At 42.5% G+C, this 25,477-nt stretch overlaps 1 pseudogene; it reads right to left on the bottom strand.

Annotated features, from left to right (window-relative positions):
• Positions 1 to 16,903: 16,903 nt before the first annotated feature.
• On the bottom strand, positions 16,904 to 24,453 carry LOC133995979 (uncharacterized; annotated as a pseudogene).
• Between the last annotated feature and the right edge of the window lie 1,024 nt (positions 24,454 to 25,477).

Below are 25,477 nucleotides of genomic sequence, written 5' to 3'. Positions count from 1 at the left end.
CCCCTGGCCCCTTTTATCAAGGTTTGAGAAAATCCCCATTTTTGACTTTTTCGACACTACCGGCCCTGTCGTTTTTTTCCATTTTTGCCCACTTTGGAGAATCCTTCACAATTTTCATAAGACGCCCCAACTGTGCTTGATTTTGCTCCTTTGTCACTCAGCCCGCCCCCATAGCCCCTTTTATCAAAGTTTGGGAAAATCCCCATTTTTTACTTTTTCGACACTACCGGCCCTGTCGTTTTTTTCAATTTTCGCCCACTTTGGAAAATCCTTCACAATTTTCACAAAACGCCACAACTGTGCTTGATTTTGTTCGTTTTTCACTCAGCCCGCCCCCCTGCCCCCTTTTAGCAAGTTTTGGGAAAATCCCCATTTTTGACTTTTTCGACCCTTAACGGCCCTGTCGTTTTTTTTCAATTTTTGCCCACTTTGGAAAATCCTTCACAATTTTCACAAAACGCCCCAACGGTGCTTGATTTTGCTCGTTTTTCACTCAGCCCGCACCCCTTGCCCCTTTTAGCAAGGTTTGGGAAAATCCCCATTTTTGACTTTTTCGACCCTTAACGGCCCTGTCGTTTTTTTAAATTTTTGCCCACTTTGGAAAATCCTTCACAATTTTCACAAAACGCCCCGACTGTGCTTGATTTTGCTCCTTTATCACTCAGTCCGCCCCCCTGGCCCCTTTTATCAAGGTTTGGGAAAATCCCCATTTTTGACTTTTTCAACCCTTGGTGGCCCTGTCGTTTTTTTCAATTTTTGCCCACTTTGGAAAATCCTTCACAATTTTCACAAGACGCCCCAACTGTGCTTGATTTTGCTCCTTTGTCACTCAGCCCGCCCCCATGGCCCCTTTTATCAAGGTTTGAGAAAATCCCCATTTTTGACTTTTTCGACACTACCGGCCCTGTCGTTTTTTTCCATTTTTGCCCACTTTGGAAAATCCTTCACAATTTTCACAAAACGCCCCAACTGTGCTTGATTTTGCTCCTTTATCACTCATTCCGCCCCCCTGGCCCCTTTTATCAAGGTTTGGGAAAATCTCCATTTTTGACTTTTTCGACACCACCGGCCCTGTCGTTTTTTTCCATTTTTGCCCACTTTGGAAAATCCTTCACAATTTTCGCAAAACGCCCCAACTGTGCTTGATTTTGCTCCTCTATCACTCATTCCGCCCCCCTGGCCCCTTTTATCAAGGTTTGAAAAAATCCCCATTTTTGACTTTTTCGACACTACCGGCCCTGTCGTTTTTTTCCATTTTTGCCCACTTTGGAAAATCCTTCACAATTTTCACAAAACGCCCCAAATGTGCTTGATTTTGTTCGTTTTTCACTCAGCCCGCCCCCCTGCCCCCTTTTAGCAAGTTTTGGGAAAATCCCCATTTTTGACTTTTTCGACCCTTAACGGCCCTGTCGTTTTTTTCAATTTTTGCTCACTTTGGAAAATCCTTCACAATTTTCACAAAACGCCCCAACGGTGCTTGATTTTGCTCGTTTTTCACTCAGCCCGCACCCCTGGCCCCTTTTAGCAAGGTTTGGGAAAATCCCCATTTTTGACTTTTTCGACACTACCGGCCCTGTCGTTTTTTTCAATTTTTGCCCACTTTGGAAAATCCTTCACAATTTTCACAAAACGCCACAACTGTGCTTGATTTTGTTCGTTTTTCACTCAGCCCGCCCCCCTGCCCCCTTTTAGCAAGTTTTGGGAAAATCCCCATTTTTGACTTTTTCGACCCTTAACGGCCCTGTCGTTTTTTTCAATTTTTGCCCACTTTGGAAAATCCTTCACAATTTTCACAAAACGCCCCAACGGTGCTTGATTTTGCTCGTTTTTCACTCAGCCCGCACCCCTGGCCCCTTTTAGCAAGGTTTGGGAAAATCCCCATTTTTGACTTTTTCGACCCTTAACGGCCCTGTCGTTTTTTTAAATTGTTGCCCACATTGGAAAATCCTTCACAATTTTCACAAAACGCCCCGACTGTGCTTGATTTTGCTCCTTTATCACTCAGTCCGCCCCCCTGGCCCCTTTTATCAAGGTTTGGGAAAATCCCCATTTTTGACTTTTTCAACCCTTGGTGGCCCTGTCGTTTTTTTCCATTTTTGCTCACTTTGGAAAATCCTTCACAATTTTCACAAAACGCCCCAAATGTGCTTGATTTTGCTACTTTATCACTCATTCCGCCCCCCGGCCCCTTTTATCAAGGTTTGGGAAAATCTCCATTTTTGACTTTTTCGACACTACCGGCCCTGTCTTTTTTTTAAATTTTTGCCCACTTTGGAAAATCCTTCACAATTTTCACAAAACGCCCCAACTGTGCTTGATTTTGCTCCTTTATCACTCATTCCGCCCCCCTGGCCCCTTTTATCAAGGTTTGAGAAAATCCCCATTTTTGACTTTTTCGACACTACCGGCCCTGTCATTTTTTTCCATTTTTGCCCACTTTGGAAAATCCTTCACAATTTTCACAAAACGCCCCAACTGTGCTTGATTTTGCTACTCTATCACTCATTCCGCCCCCCTGGCCCTTTTTATCAAGGTTTGAGAAAATCCCCATTTTTGACTTTTTCGACACTACCGGCCCTGTCGTTTTTTTCCATTTTCGCCCACTTTGGAAAATCCTTCACAATTTTCACAAAACGCCCCAAATGTGCTTGATTTTGTTCGTTTTTCACTCAGCCCGCCCCCCTGCCCCCTTTTAGCAAGTTTTGGGAAAATCCCCATTTTTGACTTTTTCGACCCTTAACGGCCCTGTCGTTTTTTTCAATTTTTGCCCACTTTGGAAAATCCTTCACAATTTTCACAAAACGCCCCAACGGTGCTTGATTTTGCTCGTTTTTCACTCAGCCCGCACCCCTGGCCCCTTTTAGCAAGGTTTGGGAAAATCCCCATTTTTGACTTTTTCGACCCTTAACGGCCCTGTCGTTTTTTTAAATTTTTGCCCACTTTGGAAAATCCTTCACAATTTTCACAAAACGCCCCGACTGTGCTTGATTTTGCTCCTTTATCACTCATTCCGCCCCCCTGGCCCCTTTTATCAAGGTTTGGGAAAATCCCCATTTTTGACTTTTTCAACCCTTGGTGGCCCTGTCGTTTTTTTCAATTTTTGCCCACTTTGGAAAATCCTTCACAATTTTCACAAGACGCCCCAACTGTGCTTGATTTTGCTCCTTTGTCACTCAGCCCGCCCCCATGGCCCGTTTTATCAAGGTTTGAGAAAATCCCCATTTTTGACTTTTTCGACACTACCGGCCCTGTCTTTTTTTTAAATTTTTGCCCACTTTGGAAAATCCTTCACAATTTTCACAAAACGCCCCAACTGTGCTTGATTTTGCTCCTTTATCACTCATTCCGCCCCCCTGGCCCCTTTTATCAAGGTTTGAGAAAATCCCCATTTTTGACTTTTTCGACACTACCGGCCCTGTCGTTTTTTTCCATTTTTGCCCACTTTGGAAAATCCTTCACAATTTTCACAAAACGCCCCAAATGTGCTTGATTTTGTTCGTTTTTCACTCAGCCCGCCCCCCTGCCCCCTTTTAGCAAGTTTTGGGAAAATCCCCATTTTTGACTTTTTCGACCCTTAACGGCCCTGTCGTTTTTTTCAATTTTTGCCCACTTTGGAAAATCCTTCACAATTTTCACAAAACGCCCCAACGGTGCTTGATTTTGCTCGTTTTTCACTCAGCCCGCACCCCTGGCCCCTTTTAGCAAGGTTTGGGAAAATCCCCATTTTTGACTTTTTCGACCCTTAACGGCCCTGTCGTTTTTTTCAATTTTTGCCCACTTTGGAAAATCCTTCACAATTTTCACAAGACGCCCCAACTGTGCTTGATTTTGCTCCTTTGTCACTCAGCCCGCCCCCATGGCCCCTTTTATCAAGGTTTGAGAAAATCCCCATTTTTGACTTTTTCGACACTACCGGCCCTGTCGTTTTTTTCAATTTTTGCCCACTTTGGAAAATCCTTCACAATTTTCACAAAACGCCACAACTGTGCTTGATTTTGCTCGTTTTTCACTCAGCCCGCCCCCTGCCCCCTTTTAGCAAGTTTTGGGAAAATCCCCATTTTTGACTTTTTCGACCCTTAACGGCCCTGTCGTTTTTTTCAATTTTTGCCCACTTTGGAAAATCCTTCACAATTTTCACAAAACGCCCCAACTGTGCTTGATTTTGCTCGTTTTTCACTCAGCCCGCACCCCTGGCCCCTTTTAGGAAGTTTTGGGAAAATCCCCATTTTTGACTTTTTCGACCCTTAACGGCCCTGTCGTTTTTTTCAATTTTTGCCCACTTTGGAAAATCCTTCACAATTTTCACAAAACGCCCCAACTGTGCTTGATTTTGCTCGTTTTTCACTCAGCCCGCACCCCTGGCCCCTTTTAGGAAGTTTTGGGAAAATCCCCATTTTAAACTTTTTCGACCCTTAACGGCCCTGTCGTTTTTTAAAATTTTTGCCCACTTAAGAAAATCCTTCACAATTTTCACAAAACGCCCCAACTGTGCTTGATTTTGCTCCTTTATCACTCATTCCGCCCCCCTGGCCACTTTTATCAAAGTTTGGGAAAATCCCCATTTTTGACTTTTTCGACCCTTAACGGCCCTGTCGTTTTTTTTCAATTTTTGCCCACTTTGGAAAATCCTTCACAATTTTCACAAAACGCCCCAACGGTGCTTGATTTTGCTCGTTTTTCACTCAGCCCGCACCCCTGGCCCCTTTTAGGAAGTTTGGGGAAAATCCCCATTTTTGACTTTTTCGACCCTTAACGGCCCTGTCGTTTTTTTAAATTTTTGCCCACTTTGGAAAATCCTTCACAATTTTCACAAAACGCCCCAACTGTGCTTGATTTTGCTCGTTTTTCACTCAGCCCGCCCCCCTGCCCCCTTTTAGCAAGTTTTGGGAAAATCCCCATTTTTGACTTTTTCGACCCTTAACGGCCCTGTCGTTTTTTTTCAATTTTTGCCCACTTTGGAAAATCTTTCACAAATTTCACAAAGTGCCCCAACGGTGCTTGATTTTGCCCTTTTTTTCACTCAGCCCGCACCCCTGGCCCCTTTTAGGAAGTTTGGGGAAAATCCCCATTTTTGACTTTTTCGACCCTTAACGGCCCTGTCGTTTTTTAAATTTTTGCCCACTTTGGAAAATCCTTCACAATTTTCACAAAACGCCCCACCTGTGCTTGATTTTGCTCGTTTTTCACTCAGCCCGCACCCCTGGCCCCTTTTAGGAAGTTTGGGGAAAATCTCCATTTTTGACTTTTTCGACACTACCGGCCCTGTCGTTTTTTAAAATTTTTGCCCACTTTGGAAAATCCTTCACAATTTTCACAAAACGCCCCGACTGTGCTTGATTTTGATCCTTTATCACTCATTCCGCCCCCCTGGCCCCTTTTATCAAGGTTTGGGAAAATCCCCATTTTTGACTTTTTCGACCCTTAACGGCCCTGTCGTTTTTTTTCAATTTTTGCCCACTTTGGAAAATCCTTCACAATTTTCACAAAACGCCCCAACGGTGCTTGATTTTGCTCGTTTTTCACTCAGCCCGCACCCCTGTTCCCTTTTAGGAAGTTTGGGGAAAATCCCCATTTTTGACTTTTTCGACCATTAACGGCCCTGTCGTTTTTTAAATTTTTGCCCACTTTGGAAAATCCTTCACAATTTTCACAAAACGCCCCAACTGTGCTTGATTTTGCTCGTTTTTCACTCAGCCCGCACCCCTGGCCCCTTTTAGAAAGTTTGGGGAAAATCCCCATTTTTGACTTTTTCGACCCTTAACGGCCCTGTCGTTTTTTTTAAATTTTTGCCCACTTTAGAAAATCCTTCACAATTTTCACAAAACGCCCCGACTGTGCTTGATTTTGATCCTTTATCACTCATTCCGCCCCCCTGGCCCCTTTTATCAAGGTTTGGGAAAATCCCCATTTTTGACTTTTTCAACCCTTGGTGGCCCTGTCGTTTTTTTCAATTTTTGCCCACTTTGGAAAATCCTTCACAATTTTCACAAGACGCCCCAACTGTGCTTGATTTTGCTCCTTTGTCACTCAGCCCGCCCCCATGGCCCCTTTTATCATAGTTTGGGAAAATCCCCATTTTTGACTTTTTCGACACTACCGGCCCTGTCGTTTTTTTCCATTTTTGCCCACTTTGGAAAATCCTTCACAATTTTCACAAAACGCCCCAAATGTGCTTGATTTTGCTACTTTATCACTCATTCCGCCCCCCGGCCCCTTTTATCAAGGTTTGGGAAAATCTCCATTTTTGACTTTTTCGACACTACCGGCCCTGTCTATTTTTAAAATTTTTGCCCACTTAAGAAAATCCTTCACAATTTTCACAAAACGCCCCAACTGTGCTTGATTTTCCTCCTTTCTCACTCAGCCCGCCCCCCTGGCCCCTTTTAGCAAGTTTTGGGAAAATCCCCATTTTTGACTTTTTCGACACTACCAGACCTGTCGTTTTTTTCAATTTTTTCCCACTTTGGAAAATCCTTCACAATTTTCACAAAACGCCCCAACTTTGCTTGATTTTGCTCGTTTTTCACTCAGCCCGCCCCCCTGGCCCCTTTTAGCAAGGTTTGGTAAAATCCCCATTTTTGACTTTTTCGACACTACCGGCCCTGTCTTTTTTTTAAATTTTTGCCCACTTTGGAAAATCCTTCACAATTTTCACAAAACGCCCCAACTGTGCTTGATTTTGCTCCTTTATCACTCATTCCGCCCCCCTGGCCCCTTTTATCAAAGTTTGGGAAAATCCCCATTTTTGACTTTTTCGACACTACCGGCCCTGTCGTTTTTTTAAATTTTTGCCCACTTTGGAAAATGCTTCACAATTTTCACAAAACGCCCCAACTGTGCTTGATTTTGCTCGTTTTTCACTCAGCCCGCCCCCCTGCCCCCTTTTAGCAAGTTTTGGGAAAATCCCCATTTTTGACTTTTTCGACCCTTAACGGCCCTGTCGTTTTTTTTTCAATTTTTGCCCACTTTGGAAAATCCTTCACAATTTTCACAAAACGCCCCAACGGTGCTTGATTTTGCTCGTTTTTCACTCAGCCCGCACCCCTGGCCCCTTTTAGGAAGTTTGGGGAAAATCCCCATTTTTGACTTTTTCGACCCTTAACGGCCCTGTCGTTTTTTAAATTTTTGCCCACTTTGGAAAATCCTTCACAATTTTCACAAAACGCCCCACCTGTGCTTGATTTTGCTCGTTTTTCACTCAGCCCGCACCCCTGGCCCCTTTTAGGAAGGTTGGGGAAAATCTCCATTTTTGACTTTTTCGACACTACTGGCCCTGTCGTTTTTTAAAATTTTTGCCCACTTTGGAAAATCCTTCACAATTTTCACAAAACGCCCCAACTGTGCTTGATTTTCCTCCTTTCTCACTCAGCCCGCCCCCATGGCCCCTTTTAGCAAAGTTTGGGAAAATCCCCATTTTTGACTTTTTCAACCCTTGACGGCCCTGTCGTTTTTTTCAATTTTTGCCCACTTTGGAAAATCCTTCACAATTTTCACAAAACGCCCCAACTGTGCTTGATTTTGCTCCTTTCTCACTCAGCCCGCCCCCATGGCCCCCTTTAGCAAGGTTTGGGAAAATCCCCATTTTTGACTTTTTCGACACTACCGGCCCTGTCGTTTTTTTCCATTTTTGCCCACTTTGGAAAATCCTTCACAATTTTCACAAAACGCCCCAACTGTGCTTGATTTTGCTCGTTTTTCACTCAGCCCGCCCCCCTGCCCCCTTTTAGCAAGTTTTTGGAAAATCCCCATTTTTTACTTTTTCGACCCTTAACGGCCCTGTCGTTTTTTTCAATTTTTGCCTACTTTGGAAAATCCTTGACAATTTTCACAAAACGCCCCAACGGTGCTTGATTTTGCTCGTTTTTCACTAAGCCCGCCCCCCTGGCCCCTTTTAGCAAGTTTTGGGAAAATCCCCATTTTTGACTTTTTCGACCCTTAACGGCCCTTTCGTTTTTTAAAATGTTTTCCAACTTTGGAAAATCCTTCACAATTTTCACAAAACGCCCCAACTATGCTTGATTTTGCTCCTTTCTCACTCATTCCGCCCCCCTGGCCCCTTTTAGCAAGGTTTGGGAAAATCCCGATTTTTGACTTTTTCGACACTACCGGCCCAGTCGTTTTTTTTTTCCATTTTTGCCCACTTTGGAAAATCCTTCACAATTTTCACAAAACGCCACAACTATGCTTGATTTTGCTCCTTTCTCACTCATTCCGCCCCCATGGCCCCTTTAAGCAAGGTTTGGGAAAATCCCCATTTTTGACTTTTTCGACACTACCGGCCCAGTCGTTTTTTTTCCATTTTTGCCCACTTTGGAAAATCCTTCACAATTTTCACAAAACGCCCCAAATGTGCTTGATTTTGCTCCTTTATCACTCATTCCGCCCCCCTGGCCCCTTTTATCAAGGTTTGGGAAAATCCCCATTTTTTACTTTTTCGACACTAACGGCCCTGTCGTTTTTTTCAATTTTTGCCCACTTTGTAAATTCCTTCACAATTTTCACAAAACGCCCCAACTGTGCTTGATTTTGCTCGTTTTTCACTCAGCCCGCCCCCCTGGCCCCTTTTTGAAAGGTTTGGGAAAATCCTCATTTTTGACTTTTTCGACCCTTAACGGCCCTGTCGTTTTTTAAAATTTTTGCCCACTTTGGAAAATCCTTCACAATTTTCACAAAACGCCCCAACTGTGCTTGATTTTGCTCGTTTTTCACTCAGCCCGCCCCCCTGGCCCCTTCTGGCAAGGTTTGGGAAAATCCCCATTTTTGACTTTTTCGACACTACCGGCCCTGTCGTTTTATTCAATTTTTGACCGGTTTGGAAATTCCTTCACAATTTTCACACAACGCCCCAACTGTGCTTGATTTTGCTCCTTTCTCACTCAGCCCGCCCCCATGGCCGCTTTTAGGAAGTTTTGGGAAAATCCCCATTTTTGACTTCACAATTTTCACATAACTCCCCAAGTGGGCTCGTTTGACAGTCATTTATGTGAGTAAATAAACATATTCCTTTTACATCAACTCCCTATTATGCTCATACGTTATATGAAACTTCCCCAGGAGCATTGTTAAAGTATTTTGGAGGAGGCACTGAGGGGCCCAAGGGGCAATCCACCTCCTTGAGAAGGCTGATGAATCAGGTGATCGAAAAACTGTCACCATATATATTTAATTTCTAGTCAAATTATCTCATTAAGATGTAATAATATAAGATATAATCATATGACAAGGGAGTGGACATGTTTTTCATCTCTGGTCCATCTCTATACTCTGCTCTATCCTCTGTGCCCACTGTCCTCTCTGCAACCTCCGCTGTACCTGGTAAGTTAACAACAAAATAGCCTTTAATTGCTCAGTGCACTGCAGAACATACTGAGATGAATATTTTTTTAATATAAGATATAAGATATAATCATATGACAAGGGACAAATGTTTTTAGACAAATGCATATTATTTCAAAACTTCTCAAGCAATTATCAGTTGTTTTACTGGCAGTTTGTTTTCTTGTTACAAGCTATAGCTGTACTTTTTTATTTAGAAAATAAGCAGCATAATTTTCAAGTGTAATATGACTATAACATGGCTAGCTTTTGTTGTTGTTGTTTTTCATCTCAGGTCCATCTCTATCTTCTGCTCCATCCACTGTGCCCACTGTCCCTTCTGTGTCTTCTGCAACCTCAGCTGTACCTGGTAAGTTAACAATAAAACAGCGTTTATAATTGCTCAGTGTACTGCAGAATATTCTCAGATGAATAATTTTGTCCAAAAATATTAATTTAATTTCCCTATAGGTCCTTCATCTTTGGTCATCGAGATTGATGTTTCATCTACTTCTTCAGCGTCGAGTTTGCAGCAGGGATCAGCAGCTCTGCCAGTAGACCCAGCTGAGTGTCCCTCTTTCCTGTCAGACTTCTTTATATTTTATTTATAAACCATTTGTGTTACATTGTTTCAGGTGCCTCTGTTGATTTACATCATTATTTAAGTATTTGTCTGATATTTTAATTTATTTTATTTAATACTGTCTGTTTTTGTACATTTGCTGTTACAGATTTATTTAAAACAAAAAAATAATAAAGCAGATTGTGTTTACAGTAAATGATTGGTTTATTTTGTTACTTTTAGTTGGCCTAGATCACATTTAGTATCCCACTTAGTACTATATCACTTTGAATTTAAGTGTAAATCAACCCCAGGCTGCTCTTGTAGCTGAATTTGCTACCATTTCAGATTAAAAATCATAGATGGGTAAAACATACCGATTTGCCAAATATTAATTGTTTGCAAATCTGGTGTCTGCTTCCATGGCATTAATCACTGTGGATCACAATCTAACTACAACAAAAAGTTCTCACATTTAGTTTTAAAAATGTATTCGTAATACGTTTATAGTAGGAGGGTAATAGAGGGCCCCAAAATCAAATTTAGCTTAGGGCCCAATGGAGGCTTGGGCCAGCCCTGATCACAAGTTTAGATATTTGACTGATTCCGAAATTTCTCGATTTATTAATTATGATTTATTGAATAAAGAGATTTATTGGACACACAAAAAAAAGTCCAATCAATCTATAATTTCCGGAGAGTTTCCAGTGGTGCCCTGATAACGAAGAAAAATTAGTTTCCACAATGTCCTAACTCTTTCTCTAGTTTATCCAATTTTTCCTGTCTGAGCCTCTTTTGTAGTGCCAATTTTGCAATGATTTTCCCTCTCAAACCAGCCTTACCTGCATCCCATACCATAAGTGGGGACACGTGACAGGTTTAACTGAATTTCATCTTGTAGTTCTTCTTTAATTTTTCCCTTAAGAACACTTAAATTAAGTCTCCAGGAAAAAGTATTAAAATCTAGGTAAACCGGACTGTGGTCTGACAACAAATTTTACATGACCTTACAAAAAAAACAAAAAAAAATTATCAATCCTTGAATAAGTTTTGTGTGGTGAGGAATAAAAGGTGTAGTCTCTTGTTGTAGGATTGAACTCTCTCCACACGTCACAAATGCCCATCTCTCTTATCACCTTTCTCTCCTTTTTGCCTACTGTGTTATACTGAGTCTGAGTTAATCTTGACACATTGCACTTTGGATTCAGTCTTAGATTAAAGTCACCACCGTCTGAGTTAATCTTGACACATCGCACTTTGGGTTCAGTCTCAGATTAAAGTCACCACCACAAATCACCATTCCCTGGGCTTTTGTAATCATTAGATTAAAGAATTTTTCTATAGAACCCCCACGTCACACCTGGAGGTGCATATATATTTAAGAGAGTGATTTCTGATCCTTCTAATTTTCCTATAACCATACTATACCTTCTTTCCTTGTCCATGAATTCTGCTGTCTTTTCCAAAATTACCCTTGTTGATATCAGTGTTGCCACCCCCCTTCTATGTCCTGTTTTATAAGACGCTGAGTAAACCTGGTTAAAGCCCTGCCTTTTGAGTTTAGCATGCTCGGAATTGGTTAAATGGGTCTCTTGCAGGAATATTATATCTACTTTGTCTTTTTTCATTTTGCCCAGAATCTTATTTCTTTTTACCGGGTTAAGTACACCCTTCACATTGCAAGAAGCCAACCTGCAGTGGGGAGAACAAGTATTTGATACACTGCCGATTTTGCAGGTTTTCCCAGTTACAAAGCATGTAGAAGTCATTTGAGTGACGGAATCTAAAACAAAAATCCAGAAAATCACATTGTATGATTTTTAAGTAATTAATTTGCATTGTATTGCATGACATAAGTATTTGATACATCAGAAAAACAGAACTTAATATTTGGTACAGAAACCTTTGTTTGCAATTACAGAGATCAGCTGTTTCCTGTAGTTCTTGACGAGGTTTGCACACACTGCAGCAGGGATTTTGGCCCACTCCTCCATACAGATCTTCTCCAAATCCTTCAGGTTTCGGGGCTGTCGCTGGGCAATATGGACTTTCAGCTCCCTCCAAAGATTTTCAATTGGGTTCAGGTCTGGAGACTGGCTAGGCCACTCCAGGACCTTGAGATGCTTCTTACGGAGCCACTCCTTGGTTGCACTGCCTGTGTGTTTCGGGTCGTTGTCATGCTGGAAGACCCAGTCACGACCCATCTTCAATGCTCTTACTGAGGGAAGGAGGTTGTTGGTTTCGGTCCCAATGCGCGATGTGCCCGCTCAATCTTGAGGTCGTTGGTGTGAGGCAACAGATTTTCCACGTATGTTATCATTGACGTGGAGTTGTTCTCCGACCCTTCCTCTATTCCGTGAATTCTTACATTCTCCCATCTTGCTCTTCCCTCTTGATCTGTAAGTTTATCCTCCAGTTTAGCCTGTAGCTTAAGCAGTTACCTCGTACCCTCCTCCAGCCCCTGCACCCTTTCCTCTGTCTCTGAAATTCGCATTTTGGCTTCGTATCTGCTAATAGTTGCCTTAATGTCCTCTCATATTTCTTGGAGAGTGTCTGCATTTTCACGCTGAAACTCTCTCAGTTCTTGCATAGCATCAAAACACAACATCAAAAATTGCAACACTATTATTTAGTTAAAATTATTGAGAGTCTAAGTTTTTACTTAAAATAAAGAACAGCAGGGGGCAATACATCCCATCATGGAGGTAAATCACATTTCAGAAGTAGCCTTGCCTTCATATTTCAAATGATCCAGATGGTGATTGTTTGTTTGAGGCAAGTCTCATTCAACACTCGACAGAAATACGCAGATTTTCACTCGGGATCACCGCAAAAAAACATGTAACCCTTTTTGTACCTTTCCTTTAGGCAAGGCTCTGTGTTCAGAACTTGTATTACCCTTAATTAAGGCCTCTAAAATCAGTAACTCTAAATTAAAGTTTTTTTTCAGTATGTTATACTGTCAATGTTTCCTCTTGTCTCTGTAAAGTAACTTATCACTTATAACTACCAGATATCACAAACAACTTCTCTCAAATTGTCAATTTATTAACTAAAATAAAAGTATTTTTTTTACCTCAAAATAATAAAACACAAATTAATTGAATCAAATACCTTTTGTTTACCAGTAAAATAACATATACTAACTTAATGGGCCCACACACTCACACTCACACAAGCCAGCAAAAAATGACAATTAAATAAAATAACCCCCACGTTGCAGGCCTGGATGATTTCGGGATCGTGGTGGCCAAAACAGGTAGCCTCTTCACTCTAGCCGAGCAAAACAATGGCGAATACTCACAATTGGTTCAAGTGTCAGTGTCTGTGGCTGTGTCTCAATTCAGGGGCTGCATCCTTCGAAGGACGCATTTTAAGGCCGATTATGTCAGTGTATTCTAGGGGGCGCTATTGAGCCATTTTGCATCACTCATTTTGGCGACCCTTAAAATATAACATTTTTCGTTTGGTCGGACATGATGGCAAGTTTTGGTGAGTTTTGGGGCACGTTTAGGCTGTCAAAAAGACGTTCGTTTTGTCAGACGAATAATAATAATAATCACTACGATTACAATAGGGCCTTCGCACTGTAGTGCTTGGGCCCTAATAATAAATCAGTAAATTAACGGAAGTATTTGTACCTTTATTCTGAAGAACCAGGCTGTGACCGGAAGTGTTGACGCTGTGAATTTGACACTTCCGTTGAACAGAAGGTCAACAACAGCAGTTAGCAGTTAGCAGTAACGTTTACCCATTACCGGTAACATGCAGTGCGCGGCCCCGCTGAACAAGAAGAGACCGTTAGAGAGCGAGGAGCCATGGAGACCGGTACATGCACGCTCACCTGTAGTACTGTTTGTGTGTGTGTGTGTGCGTGTATAAGTGTGTGTGTGTGTATGTGTGTGTATAAGTGTGTGTGTGTGTATATATGTGTGTGTGTATATATGTGTGTGTATAAGTGTGTGTGTGTGTATATAAGTGTGTGTGTGTATATGTGTGTGTATAAGTGTGTGTGTGTATGTGTGTATAAGTGTGTGTGTGTGCGCGTGTGTGTGTATAAGTGTGTGTGTGTATATGTGTGTGTATAAGTGTGTGTGTGTGTATGTGTGTATATGTGTGTGTATATGTGTGTGTATATATGTGTGTATATGTGTGTCTGTATAGGTGTGTGTGTGTAACTGATATTTATCCTCCAGCAGCTGTTGGGTTCAGTCAGATATAATCACAGTATAACTGCGTGTTAGTATACAGTATTACTGTGTGTATTAATACATACTAATACTGTGTATTAATACACTGATACTGTGTATTAATACACTGATACTGTGTATTAATACTAATACTACAGTTTATAGTGAAGATGATTTTTTTTGTCTTCTCAGAAGCGTGTGTGTTTGGAGGCGGGACTGTAGACCGCTGAGTGTCCAATGGAAACTGTGGACAGTTTTACACCATCCAATCAGCAACAAGAATAGCAGGTCAGTGCAGCGTCATCACATTAAAAATTATATTATTAAATTATATTATTGATTAATTACACTGTGATACTGTAAGTGAAGCTGATACACAGACATCACTGAGATGTTTCTATCAGTTCAACTGAGTCCAACATGAGGAAGCATCTCATTAACATGAGGATGCATCTCATTAACATGAGGATGCATCTCATTAACATGTGAGGATGCACCTCATTAACGTGAGGATGCATCTCATTAACGTGAGGATGCACCTCATTAACGTGATGATGCATCTCATTAACGTGAGGATGCACCTCATTAACGTGATGATGCATCTCATTAACATGAGGATGCACCTCATTAACATGAGGAAGCATCTCATTAACATGAGGAAGCATCTCATTGACGTGAGGATGCATCTCATTAACATGAGGATGCATCTCATTAACTTGAGGAAGCATCTCATTAACGTGAGGATGCATCTCATTAACGTGAGGATGCACCTCATAAACGTGAGGATGCATCTCATTAACATGTGAGGATGCATCTCATTAACATGAGGATGCACCTCATTAACATGAGGATGCACCTCATAAACGTGAGGATGCATCTCATTAACGTGAGGATGCACCTCATTAACGTGAGGATACATCTCATTAACATGAGGATGCACCTCATTAACGTGAGGATGCACCTCATTAACATGAGGATGCATCTCACTAACGTGAGGATGCATCTCATTAACATGTGAGGATGCACCTCATTAACATGAGGAAGCATCTCATTAACGTGAGGATGCACCTCATTAACGCGAGGATGCACCTCATTAACGTGAGGAAGCATCTCATTAATGTGAGGAAGCATCTCATTAACGTGAGGATGCACCTCATTAACATTAGGATGCATCTCATTAACATGAGGATGCATCTCATTAACATGTGAGGATGCACCTCATTAACATGAGGAAGCATCTCATTAACATGAGGATGCATCTCATTAACATGAGGATGCATCTCATTAACATGTGAGGAGGTGTTGGGACTATCGTTGGACTTTGGGCAACTGTATGTGATGTTGCTATTTCTATGGTAACGTGTGTGTGTGTGTGTGTAGGTCCGGCTCACATATCTCAGATGTCTCGGAGGAGAACCGGTAAGCTGAGTGATGAAGATGATGAAGAAGATGATGACGTGTGTCTAACGTGTTTTTCTGTCTCAGGGTCACATTGATCACATCATGGGCGTCTGATCAGCTGATCACTCCTCAGGACGAAGACCAAGCCTCACAAACCATCCAGTTTCTTCTTCAGGTGTTTTTTAAAGTGTTCACTCCTATCTGATGATGTCACGGTCAAAGGTCAAGATAACGTCCCACGTCCTCGCATCCGCTCCGTCGTCATGGACACCATGATGGGATTAACACGTGAAATGTGATTGGTTTAAAAATCTGTGTCCGGATTCACGTACAGCTTGAAACACAGACCTGCAGGACAGTGAGACGGGGTCAGGGTCAATAACAGATCAATAACAGATCAATAACGAATTACTTAGGCAGAACACAAAAAATACATTTGCTGCTTCTGTGCCAAAATCTCATTTGCACATTAACTTCAGGGGGCTGGCGAGGTTGGGGATGCTCCTTCACAGTAGCATCCATAACCACGAAGTTCACCTTAGAGAGAAAAAAGATAATGTTTAAAAGTAAATAAAACCGACCAACTACACCGTATGACTGTGGGCCGGGGGGTTAGTCACTCAATACAACCTACTTTTCAAGGAAAAACAGTGACAGTAATAACATTGCTGTTTTTAAATACCCTGTTATACCATATTACCTTATCACTGCCCAACCGTAAAGGCCACTGAACTATAGAAAGTTTAAAATGGATAGGGGAAAGAGAAAACATGAGACTGGGGGAAACAAGGGGGAGGAGAAAACATGGCAAAAAAAAACAATGGCAATAACAGGAATATCTTTTTTTAAACTGTCCTGTTAGGCAGATCAGGCATGCAGAATTAAGAGTCTGCGCCTTGTGGTGCCAAAACAGATTTTGCTCTTAGTTCATGTACACAAACATGAACATTTCTTATCTAAACTACTGACATAAATACAACTTTTTCACACAATACACAACCTAAATCAGAACCACAAACAAACATTACATTTCCACAATATAATAAATATATAATTTAAACTAGATCCACATAAATAAACATTACATTGCTGCAATATAGTAAATACAATATCTAGAATCTCCCCACAATAAATACACAATCTAAAACCAATACATACACATGATTAACCACAAAATATAACTCACAATATCTACATTTTGGAGTGGGACAGACTCTACACAACAAACAACATTCATGTGGTAGCCAACGTACACACCATGAAAACCACGACACACTACAAGTCAGTTTCCTCTTAAAACCCTACAGATAAACACAACTGCAACAATGACAAACTTGTAAAGACCAACACTTGCGCTGTGTTTCACTCAGCTCCTTTGCTAAACAAACCAACCTAATCCTGATCTAAATCAAACTCCACATCTATCCCTACATCCTCAAACAACCTCTGTATCCTCCAACTGCCCCTGATCATCTTTCACACTAAATCTACACAGAATACCTTCATGATCACTGAAGTACGTGGGCATCACTGCACATTCTACATCATACTGTGTTGTTTCAACATAAACATGATCGATCAATGTAGTTGCTTGTGTTACATGCTGATTAAATCCTTTTTTACCCATGAATCTACAAATTGATGATCTGTTCAGAATGTTTTCATTAAAATCTCCCATTACTACAATCGTGTTACTGATTGGATTTAACCAATCGAGTAATTTCCCCAGATTCTGTTTAAATAAAGAATTTGGATAACATGGTGGATGATAAATTACTGCCATCAATATGTTAAATTTGGTACACAGGCACACCAAACACTCCAGATTCAAATTGGGTACCTGCAGAATGTCACAGTCCATATTGGCTAAACTGTACAAACCAACTCCACCATGTTCTAAGTCCTGTAGCTCTAACAATTTGGGGTTACTGCTGCTGTAACACAAACCTCGAGGACGACTGTGGAAAGTGTACCCATCAATTTTGACACTGTCTGATGAGGATTGTGCAGTGAGCCACGTTTCTGTGACAGCAATACAGTTAGGCTGTAAATGCTGTGTGCAAGACACCAAATCTGAACGGTGGCGACTTAAATTTTGAACGTTCATTAAATACACAGAGAAACTGTGTGCATTTAATGAAGGCTGTGGCTGTTCAATTAAAAATGGAGGCATGCTATCCATGGCCTCCTTTATGGTGCCCTTGCAATAGATGGCTTTCTCTTTAAAATCCCTGATGATCAGTCCCGACAAAGCCCTCACACGACTAAGTGCTACATACGCCTGCCCAGGTGCAAACACCTTCTTCAAACTCACGACAGCCTCATTGACAGTTAAACCCTGCACTTTGTGTACAGTACACGCCCACGCTAGCTTCAGAGGAAACTGACGACGCAGACCACCCCGTTTACTGGCCCTGTCCTGCTCTGGATCAATAGCAGTAGAATACCTGCATTCTACTGCCGCATGTGCACGTTGTTTACTCCTCTGTGAGCCAATTTTCTCCTCATCAAATTTGACATAAACTGTTCGAGGAAACGTTTTATTCTCTCCAAAATCTATATGAGTTACTGTGCCACATGCGCCATTGACCAGACCATCTTCTACATCTACATTCTTACACAACATGACACGCGCATTCCTAGCTAAACACAAACTCTCTTGTAAACATGTGTCCGACGCATTACTGTGATGCCCTACCATCAATTCTAATTTCGCCGTTTTCCTGTTATTCCTAAAATCTTGTGCTTCTATCGTGACATAATTGGGACACATGTCAAACAGCTGGGTGAGATTGTGCTCACTCACTTGTGCATTAGTTGGGAATATATGCAAAGCGGAGCTCTGTTCTCCTGTCTCACGCGCCTTCAACATCTTTACATCGCTCTCTAACATGGGGGTGTCCTTGGAACGCACTCTTAACCTGTTCAGCAACTCAGCAAACACACTATCCTTCTGCCTAACTATAGTGTTCAGCTCCACTACACTAAAGTTACACCACAGGTCCACACCAACCTGACTGCTATACAAAGGCTTCCCTTTAACAGGAGGCAATTGATAGAAGTCTCCAACAGCTATCACACGGACATTACCAAATGGGGAAAAGTCACCTGTCTGTTTAATCTGCTTCAACCTACCATGAACATATGCTAACAGATTGTGATCAACCATACTTATTCCATCAATGACTAGAATTTGGAGGTGCCTCAATTTGGCTCTCAGAGAGTTAAGTTTATCTTCACCCAAAGGGATGTAAGGTAAACTAGCATGTGTGCCAATACTCAATGTGTGATGAATTGTTGCTTTATTTAAATTGTATGCAGCTATGCCTGTAGGAGCAGTTAACAATACAGAAATATCGTCTGGTTGATGACAAAGAGTTGACAAGAGCCTCCCTGCCTCATACTGAATAGCTCTAATTAAATGACTTTTCCCCGTCCCTGCACCGCCTGTCACAAACACATGCAGAGGCTGTGGGTTTTTACCCATCATCTTCTGCAAACACCACTGTCTCACCCTGTAAAAAATGGCCATCTGTGTCTCATTAAGAGATCTAACTAAAGCTAAACCCTCATTTCTAGACATGATGCTCCTGTCTCTCTCTAACTGCACCACCTGTCTGCTACCAACATCCAAATCCGGGATATTCTCAAAAGATTCTACCAACTGCTCTTCTCCCTGTTGCTGCCTTCTTTCCTCTAAACATTCAAGGCGTTCCACTTCCTATTCAGGACACAGCGAACCCCAAGCGTCTTCATCTACATCGCGCTGCTCAGCAATCTCCTGAGCTCGCTCCAAATCCGCACAATCTATCTCAAACTTTGCCCTATTCCCCTTTACCACGGTCTCAACTGAACACACGGAGCCATCACTAAATGTCACCTTACCATCCTTATAGAACTGTTAAAACAGCTCAAAGCCTTCAGGTTTGGGCAGGAGGTCTGAGTCAGTTCTATGAGGAAGGAACAACTGCAGCAGACTCTGAAAAGATTAGAGAAACTTCATTTTGTTTCTCTAAACTATAACGCATGTAACGAACAACCGCAAACTGACTACGTGTTCTCATCAAGATGAATCCCAAACCATTTCTCAATGTAATTCTGTTAGGAGACTTTTCGTTTACGCTGAGAACGCGATACTCAGACATAAACGTAGCCATGCACATCTTCTCAAATAAGTCATCCTGAGGCCTGTTCCTATACCTGTCCATTATGCTCGTCATCCACATATCTTCTGGCCTAAGATCGTGGGAAGACGCCCTCTGCTTTAAAACACTAAGGGGTAAACTCATCTTAACTATGTTGTTCCCTGTCGGCACAAAAACAACCTTTCTGGAACACTCCTTCAGATGCATGCCCGTTAGCCTATACACTGACTCCTGTGCACAAACGTCCCTGTTGTGTAAATATACACTGCCCAACTTCTTTAAAGCTTCTTTAGCAGAGAGATTTCCTTGTTTTGTTTCTTTTTGGGCATTATTCAATAATAGGCCAATTTCTCTCTCTCCTTTCGTAATGTACGATATGATATATACGACTACTGCATAAGGGTCAGTGACAAAGCTAATGTCCATGTTAGCGTTCCAGCACTTCAACAACTTCTTGCTATACTGGTTCACCCAAGCCTCGTTCACCCCTCTCTTATAAACTACCGTAGTCTTCTTCTCCATTCTCCTATAGGCCTCTTCAAATATTTCCTGACTGATGTGCAGACTCGCAAACAACTCCTCTACACTAGCATACGGCACAACATCTTCCACAGCTTTCTTAACAGCTTTCAGAATGTCTTGTGCCGTCTCTTTTTGCATTCTATCGTCGCCATCTAAACACTTACAGACTGGCTTGTTTTTCTTGTGTTTCTCTTTTGCCTTTTTTGTGTCGCACATGCATTCTTTTACTGCTGTTTTACAAATAAATGTCCGTGCAGAAACAGGGTTTGGAAAATTAAAGCGACACGTGGTGTGCTTTTTTTTGAACGACTTTGAATGTCGTTTTGAATGCGTTTGAACTGATGACACAACATCCAATAATGCGTCATCATCTGACGGTAACTCGCAGCTAACGTACTTATCAATAAACTCGACCATCTCTTCATCTGTGTTCTTATCAATTTGGGGAGCGCCGTCAATCCAAAACAAACAGTGAACATGAGGAGAACCGCGCTGCTGAAACTCTACTCTATAAAAGTAATAGACGATTTTACCAATTGGTTGAGACGGAGACATGAGAACCTCTCTCAGAAAACAATGCCATCTGTAGTCGAACATCCTCGCAGCTGTGACCGGATTACGACGCAGCAACTCACACCTGTCTGCCCACTCCAAATCCTCTACCGTCTGCGTTCTGCCTTCCTGTTTCAGGATGCTGGTCAGGAGATTTTGCCAGCGCAGATCTGCAGACGAAAACGAACAAAACCACGTCGGAATCCCTGACTGACGCACGCAAGCCATGACGTCCTTCTGAACCGACTCCCAAAAAGTCGAGTTCCTCTAATTGGCCTAAGAAACCTATACCCATCATCAAACCCTAACAACTGCTTCAAAGACTCCTCGTCCTTTAACATGTTCTGACTAATCCTTTGAGACGTCTGACCTCCTTTACCTTTACGCAAAGCCACAGAAACACCCGACACCACCCGATCCATTTCAGCCATGTACTGCGCAAAAAATATGTACTCTACATTACGCGCAAAACGACCATCATTATCCTATTGTTAAGATAACGCGACAGTGTCAACCGATATGGGCGACTGTCGTGGAAGGTCTTACTACCCAGAGGAAACAACACGGGGAAACACTTTGCTCCATTTGACTGGTCAGAAAGCAACTTAACTGGACTATTCCCCTCTGCAGGCGCAATATTCACTATGTCATCAAAATACTGGTCTAATGCTTCCTGACCAATATCAACAGGCATAAGACAAGTGTCCTGATACATGCAGTGCTGTTGCCTGTCATGTAACATTTCATCTTGTAATATGTCTGATGACTCTTCTACAACATCACAACCACCCTGACCAGTCACCTTGCTCTCTTTGCCAACCTGTTCATCCTTTTCTACAACTTTATCCTCAGTACCTGATTTAGCCTCTTCCTTCCTACAAAACTCATTAACCCACTCTTCATTATACTATATATCCTTATAAAGAACATTGTTACTTTTTAAATACTCTAGCGCCAGTCTTACATGCAACGCATCCACAAAGTGATACTGGTAATACCCTTTATATGTCAACTTACGCTTCAACTTGACCTTCAATAGAGACCCTTCCATACTTGAACGTGGCAACACATTACTAGTCTGTCTAATGTTGGCTGGAACACAGGTCACTGGACTGTGAACACCATTTTGCCCTCCTTTAGGTAATGCCAACATTTTCAATAATGGGATATGTAAAGCTATCAAATGCTGCTCTAGACTATTCAAACATTCCAGTTCAGGTGGAACGGGATCAAGGTCCAAGTTGTTATTCCAACATTCAGCTGGCATCTGACCTGTACTAATCTTACGATGACACGTATGACAAATCCAAAGCTGACCTCTAGACGACACCAACTGACAGGGCACAACGCACTCGTCATTACATTAATGCAGATATTTCTCACTAATGCACCTGCCTGCAATATCAGCTGTTGCTAAACTTCTACTATAAACGTCCCTTTCACAACTTATAACCTGATATCTGAACAACAACCTATAGCAAACACAACACACAAAATCTGGTCCATCTCTAACCTTTTCCACAAACTGCTCCATAACAAAACCAAAGTCTTTTGACTTCTCCATTTTCTGCTTCATACTCAACCTGACATTAGTAATAACACTCTGCCTGTGTTGGATGCCTTCTCTATATTTACAAACGCCTCTCGCTATAACTTTGTTCCTGTGCTCGACGTTTTGTTCATATTTACTAACACTGCTCAATTTAACTTTGTTCCTATGCTGGACGTTTTGTTCATATTTACTAACACTACTCGCTTTACATCTTTCTCTGAACAATACACTTTCCTGATACATCTTCAATAACCCTAATATACGTTTCTCCCCATACAACGTATTCATTTTGTCCAGTCTAGCTTTTTTCCGCGCAAGATACTTGGATTTTACAGACTTACTACTCGACATTATCTCACTAGCACCATCCACAACCTCATCACAATCACATACACCTTCATCAGACCCTACACCTTCAACATTACCACTATCCACAATAACCCTCATTCTAGACCTAAGGCTGTATCCTGTCACGTCACTAACTTGACAGTTGCCATAACAACTCTGCAGTCCAGGCTTATAAACACACTCAACACTCTCGAAATGCTGTCCCATGATATTCTCTAGATAAATGCACTCTACTGACAAACACTTAGTGTTACACTTGTACTTCAGCCAACGTCCATCATGAAAAGTACACACGCTAACTCCTAACCAATCGGCTGTGACCTGGATTTCAACCTCTGGGACCCAACTGTTCACACTTTTCATCCTGGACTGCCGAATGTACTCACCCACAGAGGAATACTCATGCCTCAAAATACCTTTATACTTAGCAGCATTGCTTTCCAACTCTTTACATACAGCCATCCTAATCTTCCGATGGTGCTTCTGTGAGCCACTCACAGCATGAGAGATAGCTCGGAAGAAGCAGTTACCATCTGCCACAATCCTCTCATTTCTACAAGGAGCCCCCAATAACCCAACCTGCGTGGACACCGGACCACTGACCTGCTCAATGTCTACATTCAACTTGCTACACAAAGCTTTACACACATCTCTACTGAGTGGACGGAAGACCAGCTCTTCATTTGCAACAGCACTAACAAACTCTACATCCAAGTTAACCTCACTAAAGTCAACACCCTTTAATTTCTTTGACATACGAGTGCCCCAAGAAATCTTACGCTTTCTGCAATCACTAACTGGTGATTCTGCCTCAAAATCCTTTGATTTCTTTGACATAGGAGTGCCCCAAGAAATCTTACGCTTTCTGCCATCAGTAACCTGTGATTCTGCCTCTGAACCTCTGCTCACCTCACTGCCAAAACTGACTACAGAAAAATTACAGACCGTGCAGGACTCGCAGCTACACCAACACTCTCAGAGACATGATTTCCTGAAGAAACCTCATAATCCACCTTTGCCTCAATTATGTCACTAGACTCTGGTGCTGGAGCAGTACTCATCTCAGTGATGAAACTCTCCACAGAAACACCAGACAGTGCCGGACTTGCACCCTCACTGACACTAATGCCACTCAGTTCAAAGAGCTTCTGCCTGGAACTGAGACTGTCAGCCAAACGACAGATGTAGTGGTGCAGGTCGTCAAGACATCCAAAACGCAGAACAACACTTGTACCGTTGACCTCCACCAAGCCAATACTACTGCGTGAGTGACTGTCGACCACAGCGAACCGTCCATCCTCACAAATGATGGCAGAAGTATTTCCGCACAAGGTCAGAAGACAGGTGCTGTACTGACTGAAGATCCTCTCCAGTCCATTTCGCAGACTGATGAACACACCGCTGTCGATGTGTTCACCCTAAGTCACGCCTACTTCCCCTAACAATGTGTCACCAAAACTAAAGCTAAACACCTGCTCATCTATCACTAACTGCTGTGGCAAATCGGGAACAGAGAGCAGTTTTGACTCATGGTTAAAGATGTTGAGGTCATACAAACTAGCGTACAACTCATCACCTACGCCAATCCAGATTGGGCCTCCCCCACAAAAACACACTGCTCACTGTGTGTTTGGCTCAGCTGACCAAAGCTATAGCCATACACTGCACTCCTCCATACACAAACCGCTTATCCGCCTGGTGAAACGATCCACGCACAACCCTAGCTGGCCTAATCCCTCTGCTATCCTCAGCTGCTACAACACTGTCAGACTCTAACATCTCTGCACTAACATCCGGAACACAAACAGCCTTACCTTTCCTTACCTTCTGTGGCATCTGGGTTCCCTCCTGGACGGTGGACTCCATCGGCACAGCAGGTCACGCAGCAGCAACCTCCTCCCCCACCACGCTGGCAGACAGTGGCACCACAGACACCTCCACGGACTCCTGGGCTGTCATCTTCACCTGACACATAAATGAAATGCAAAGTTTTACTAAATAAAAAAATAGAAGAAATGTCGTTACTACCTGTCATAATTAGTAAGTCACATTATATTTAATCAAAAACAAACCTGCTGCACTGCTGGGCCGGACATGGGGGCAGACTCGGTCACACGGACAGGTGAAGGAGTTGCCAGAACCTTTAAAGAAAACAAAACCAAAAAAAACACAAACTAATTTAAACAATGCACTCATTTTGTTGCTGCATATGTTACCAAATACACAAAAAAATCCACATCAGTAACATCTTAAAAAAATATATATATACACTGACCTGCCGCTCTCCTCCTCTGCGCCTTGTGGCAACAACCCTGCGCCGACACTTCACAGAGGAAGTCTAAAGGAAGAAAAAAAAAAAACCCATTTATAAACAGCCGTCTTCCTGTTTGGTTTTCAACAGTATTTACATATCATTTGTGAGCTTCTTACCTGGCCAGCTGGTGGATCAGCAGGCCCGTCAGAGTCAGAAGAAGGCGAAACCTACTCCATGGCATCCAACATGGCACTGCTGAGCCACACCGGGTTGGACGGGATGACAGACTGTCGCACCTCAGACACTCCAGCCTTTAAAACAAAAATAAAGAAAGGACTTGCTTAGATTTTATTGTACACCAAAAAACAAAACTTTGCACAATGACTCGGAGCAGCACATTACCTTGCCCTGCCGTCCAACCAGGGTGTACTCCCAGGGGTTGGTGCGACGTGGCACGGGAACGTGCCCCGTCACGACCAGCCTGGGGGAGACCTTGGCACGCTGCGATGTCGGGGGGGGGCACCGGGGGGGACACTACGGGCTCGGGCGGAGGAGGTGCCAGCAGGCGGACCGCAGCCTGACACAGCAGATCCACCAGGATGGGCGCGCCAAAGTCGTCGCTGAGGTGCACCTGAA

This window comes from Scomber scombrus, chromosome 16, assembly GCF_963691925.1.
Source record: "Scomber scombrus chromosome 16, fScoSco1.1, whole genome shotgun sequence".
Classification (NCBI taxonomy): Eukaryota; Metazoa; Chordata; class Actinopteri; order Scombriformes; family Scombridae; genus Scomber; species Scomber scombrus.
The sequence above is the reverse complement of the archived record's forward strand: the minus strand, read 5'-3'. Positions and strand labels throughout refer to the sequence as shown.